Source organism: Peromyscus leucopus, chromosome 6, assembly GCF_004664715.2.
Source record: "Peromyscus leucopus breed LL Stock chromosome 6, UCI_PerLeu_2.1, whole genome shotgun sequence".
In the NCBI taxonomy this organism is placed as follows: Eukaryota; Metazoa; Chordata; class Mammalia; order Rodentia; family Cricetidae; genus Peromyscus; species Peromyscus leucopus.
In genome coordinates, this window is record NC_051068.1 from 15,007,798 (window position 1) to 15,013,630 (window position 5,833).

General features: G+C 49.8%; 1 long non-coding RNA gene across 1 annotated transcript in view; it reads left to right on the forward strand.

The window, feature by feature from the left end:
* Positions 1 to 4,963, forward strand: part of LOC119088151 — a 6,330-nt gene extending 1,367 nt beyond the window's left edge. The window contains exon 2 of the long non-coding RNA XR_005091738.1: positions 4,393 to 4,963. This is a non-coding gene — a long non-coding RNA (uncharacterized LOC119088151). The remainder of the gene's footprint in view (positions 1 to 4,392) is intronic.
* Positions 4,964 to 5,833: the final 870 nt, after the last annotated feature.

Below are 5,833 nucleotides of genomic sequence, written 5' to 3' on the forward strand. Positions count from 1 at the left end.
GCTATGGGGAGATAGAATGCTTTTTGAAAATGTTTCTCTTTAAAGTCAAAGATAAATCACTTTCAAGGTGGAGAGGAGGCAGAAGGGGAAGGAGCCCAGACCGGAGAGGCTGGGTTTCCCCAGACATTATTGCTGCTTGTGTGCCTACAGCCCAGAACAGCTGGTGAGTGTGAGAAACCCGAGAAAGGGCTCTTTCGCTTTAATCCAGCCTGCTGCTTTCCTGGGCCCGTTTTACTGTAATTCTGGGCGGCCAAGGGACAAAGGCTGTTGACTGATACGTGCAATTACCTTCTCTAATACTGCTCTCAACTGTCGGCCCTGACTGACAAAAGTGGATGAGGTTTAGTTAAGGTCTGAGAAAATGCTCCATTAATAAAAGCCATGCCCATCCCGAGGCAGCCATCCTCCCTCAGACCTTTTCATCTGTTTTCTGGAAAGATAAGGTCTGCTGATGGAGAGTTAAGGAGGGGCGCTCAGCTTGGTCACTGGAGACAGCAAAGCTCTCCACGGCATTTGTGGGTGACCTGCACCTGGAGTGAGGAGAGTGAATTTGGACAACTGGATAGGGTTTTCCCAGGAGCCAGGGGCGGTTTGAAAAAGTTGAACCAGTGCTTGGTGTCTGTCCTCCATTTGGTTTCGTGTAAGTAAGAAAGACTAGGGAGGAGTTTTCTCCTGGCTCATTGTCCTTCGGACCTCAGACCTCCAGACCCCGGTTATTCCCACGGTGAACGAGCTGTAGATGGAAACCCTTTCCCATACAGGAGGCAGGGCAGCCTGCGCAGACTCAGAAGCAGGAATGACTCTAGTAAGGAGGCCACCATGGCCACCACCTCTACCTGTCCACACTGACTGCAGACGAGACCTCTGAAGGGTCCTAATTACAAGTGTCCTTTGACTAGCTGAGGCAGACTCTGTGGGAAGATGTCCTGATGGGAAATGTGAGCCGAGGCTGGGAGGGCATCTCTGTTGGACAAGCCTGAGCTGCTAGCCTTGGTGCAGACAGACCAAATGGAGGCTGGCATGTCACCGTGACTTGGGAGCTGTGGCCAACACACCCCGTGGGCTCCTCTGGCTACGCAGGGTATGGGAAATCCCTGGGCCATGGAGGCTGTGACTTATCCACAAGCCCAGACAAAGGTAACTGAGGGCAGAAGGAGGACTCCCTCATCTATCTCAATGTAGGGTTTCTATTGCTGTGAGGAGACACCATGACCACGGTAACTCTTAGAAGGAAAACATTTAATTGGAGTGGCTCACTTACAGTTTCAGTCCATTGTGATCATGATGGGGAACATGGCAGCATGCAGTCAGAAATGGTGCTGGAGCTGAGCGTGCTACATCTTGCAGGCAACAGGAAGTCGACTGACTGTCACACTGAGGGAAGCTTGAGCAAAAGAGACCTCAAAGCCCACTACCTCAGTGACACACACCTCCAACAAGGCCACCCCCCCACTCCCTTTGGTGGCCATTTTCTTTCAAACCACCACAGTGCCACACTCGGTTTTTATTGTACAGTACGCCACATGATGAAGCCTCCACGCTATTTGCAGCAGCAATCCTGTGGCAAAGGTCACTATGGAGTCTGAATGTAAGCCAAGGGCTCTGGACTGTTTTAGAGCCTCAGAACCAGGGCACAGCACACACGTTTCTTTCACATTTCTGCAGATGCAAGGAAGCAGCCTTCTCTTAGGGGAGAGCCTGCCTTTACCTTGCCCCCTCTTTGCTCTCTGTAGGGGCCTTGGGGACTGGTAACCAGGTTCATGTGGCAGCAACACTGGAACTTCCTGCTACTCTGCTGAGAAATGTGCTGATACCGGAAGTGTGGACAGCTAGGGAAGCACACATCCCCCTGCCTCAGAAGAGAATCAGGCAAAGTGCAGGGAGGGGGTGAGTGCTCAGAGCAGGAGGTACCACAGACTGTACAGGTCAGCGGTGGCATCTGGAAAAGGAAGCAGGGTCCCCTACCTGGACCCCCAACTGTCCGTATGAAGTATCTACATTTTCAGCTCAGAGAATGGGGCGCACAGCCACTGAGTGCTGGGAAGAAAGAAGGCATTTTTCCTTAACCTGGGATTGAAAAGACAGGAGAGGGGAGAGTGCTTATCTTTATTTGAGACACAGTTGTCCCCAGAGAGAGGGATGTAATGTGGGAGGCCACTAGACTGAGGCTGCTGCAAGGGAGGCTGCTGCAAGGGAGGCTGATGTCATCTCCATAGAACTGCTTTCCTGACCACTCTGTTGTAGACTTACCTAGTAGAGTTTAGAACTTCTCACAAGGCAGGAGGACTTTCAGACCAAATGATGTCCTACCTGGCCACGTCATGGCAAAGAGAGACCATTGCATTGTGGTGTGCAAGGGACAGCTGTTAGGGAGCTAGGGTCCAGTGATGTAGACAGCTGTACCCGTGGGGGAGTGTGAGCATTGTGGCCTCATCATGAAGGCAGAGATACCAGTCAGTGATGGTGCTGTGATGTGATTTCACAGGAAAAGGCAAGGATGGGGTGAGGACAGCAGTGACGAGGAGTTCACCTGCTGTCATGTAACTCTGCATGCCTCTCACGCCACAGACAGCACACACAGCAAATGGGATGTCCACAACAGTGCTGTGAGTTGGGATAAGCTCAGAGTCACACTCGAGCTGGCACTGAGATTTGGGTCTTGAGTCCCTCTGTGAACTTTCGATCCTCAATGGAGAGTCCACTGTGCCTTTCCTTTCTTTGGAAATAGACCTTCTGTGGAGACCATGATCCCATCTGACTTCTGTAAGGACAGGACACTTGTACATAGGGAGCCATACAGGGACAACCGTGTCTCTACCTGCTATCCTGTTACACAGTCAGCTATGTGTACCTCCAGCTCACTAGCCCAATGCCTTCTGTTTAAGCAAAACACAGGTGTTGACACCCCAACTCAACAAACAGTTATCTCTAGGAGTATGACTCAGTGCCCACATTTTTTCATAAAAAAATGAAATGACATTTATTAAGACTTTAGACAGTATAGAAGAGAAAGTTCTGAATTCTTTCACTAACCTCCAGTCTTCCTTCCTAAGGGCATGAGATCTCAACCACTCTGTGAGCCTTCCTGAATCCTTCTATGATTCTTTTTGTGCATGTTTCTGTGTGTGTGATGCATGTACACACAGAGTATGTTTCTTCCAGCCTGGGAATTGCTGGTGTGTATGTGGTCGTATCCAGCTGTTCACATGGATGCTCAGATTCAAACTCGAATCCACATGTTCACATAGCAACACTCTCACCTACTGAGCTGCCTCCCTGTACCCCATTTCTGAGTCTTTTAGTTTCAGACCTGATGATCAGGTGTACTGTTGAGGACCTGGCCCTGCTGTCTGTCTGAGGGATGTGTCTTCTGTGAGGTGCCAGAGCAGGGAGGGATGGGGAAGCTTGGGTATTGAGGGGAAGCTGAGGGTAGTAGGCAGATGGCAGAGCCCAGGGTAGAGCCTAGAAAGCATGCATGGAATAGCAGTTTTCTGAGGACTGAAGGAAGGTCCCAGAACTGCTCAGGGATTAGTACTGAAATGTTTCCATGGATGATTTGAAGAGGCCTCGATCCTGGAGGACAAGGTGAGCAGGCCCTGGTACTGGGAGGGGAGCACTTCTGACTCTCCATTGAGGGGACTTCCTTGGGCACTGTGAAAACAGCAGGCAGAGAAACAGTGATTGTGCTATGCCCTGAGGCACAGGTCTCGTATACAGCAGGCAGGTAGTTGACCTGAGGGAGGAAGACAGGTTAAAATCTGATGTAAAGCAAAAGTGCTGATCCATAGCAGAGAAGGGCCAGCTGTGCTGGGAGGGTGGATTTGAACTAGGCACCCTTGGATGTAGCTGGAGAGTTTCTCTTCAGGTCCCGCCAAGCCCCAGCAGTCCCGCAGCCCACTTATAAAATAAACACACAGATGCTTATATTATTTAAACTGTTCGGCCTAATGGCTCAGAATTCTTGCTATCTAGTTCTTCTATCTTAACTCATTTCTATTAATCTATATCTTGCCATGTGGCTCATGTCTTACTGGTACTTTAGATCCTGCTCCTCATCATGGCAGCTGGCAGCGTCTCTCTGCCTCAGCCTTCCACTTCCCAGACTTCTCCTCTCTCTTTGTCCTGCCTATACTTCCTGCTTGGCTACTGGCCAATCAGCATTTTATTATCAATCAATCATCCACAGCACTTGGAGTTTCTTTTCAGACCCAAGGTTGGTACCTCATTATCCACAGTTGTGAATTGCCTAAGCCTTCAGCCTTTAGATTCTGGAAAGGGGGCCAAAGTGATCTATCACGGACAGAATCTGTCACAGACAGAATCTGTCATAGTATAATCTTGTTGCCTTTGGCAAACACTTGTCTATAATTTTTTTACCTTCTTGTTTTCTAGTCCTTCTGGATCCCTTGGGAGAAGAGGAGGCCAGCTGTATTCCTCTGTGAGACTCAGGCTATGCTGATTGAGAAGTCAAGCTTTGATGATTGTCCCTACTCTGTGGACTCACAGGCACGTGAGTCAGCTACACACTTCTGAGGATGCGTGTCTGAGAGAAACCGTCACATATTCATCACTTGAAGTGACAAGGCTGGCCCAGACTGGGATTTTGCTTTTGCTGGCTGGCTGTTTCTACAGCAGGAACACCTGTAAAGATGTCTTAGCTGCAGAGCTGCTAGAGACCAGTACCATTTTGATCTCTACTGGGTATCAGGTGTGGATATGGGCACCATGAGGAAAAGGTTGAGATTTCTGCCTTCCCTCTTCTGTTTATCCTCAGTGTCTCTCCCAAATGACAGCAGCAGTTTCTGAGCACCAGCGTAAGCTCGAGGGCCAAGCATCCCATTTTACAGATGGGCCAACTGAAGTACCAACGTGATATTCCTCGTGTACTGGGGATCATGGAGCACAAGGCTTCAATGGTTATGACCTGAGTGTTTTATATAACACGTGGGTTATTATTCCCCAAGGGATAGCCTGTACTTTATATAACGTTTGGATTGTTATCCCCCAAGGGATAGCCTCTGCCTTGGTGTAGTCCTGTGCTGTGTGCAGTGACCTACACTCCTCCCCAGCCCCCCCCCCCATGGCTCTGTACGTTCCCAGGAACCACATGGCTGTGTCAGTTTCTGTCCACCTTGAACCCTCTTGGGCATGGACTTCACAGTCCAGATGCCAGGTGCCAGTGTTCCCTGTAAGAACGGGGTTGGCACTTTGCTATCCTTGTCACTTCAGTTTCTCACTTGGCAGCATGCCGCCTTCTGACTTGTCCCCAGGCCCCAGATACCCTTTGATTTTTAGCCATTTCACAAATGCTACTGCTTCATGAAATTGGTTCTTCCAGGGTTTCGTGGGACTTGTCAACTTTGTTGAGCAATGGGAGGCAGGAGAGCAACTCTTAAGCTTGAAGATGGGTCCAGTCCTGGGAGGTCCTATGCTGTGCTCACAAGCCCTGAGCGTTAGGGCTCTGACTGTGCTCCTGGGACAGTGAAATGCCCTCAGCCGCTGAAGTCTTTCTAGTGAGCCATTGGATTGCTGCTGCTGAGAGCCACGCCCAGTCGTACCCAAGGCCAGAGCTTTCTCCTCTTATGCTGTTGTGTTGTTTTCTGATCATCAAGAATAGGAAAGAATCAGATTGCTCTCAAAAGAGAAGGTTCTGGTGATGCACCAAAAGTGGGGTACCAGGTTAGGGGGTTCAGCATGGGCACTGTAAGCAGAAGGGATGAGTTAGTGGATTTCTCTGAAGACCTGTGCTATGCAGGGATGTCACCAGGAACTCCCGTTTCACTGAGGCACCAGAAATCTCACTGCTTGGGTCCCCTTGCTGTGCATACCACCT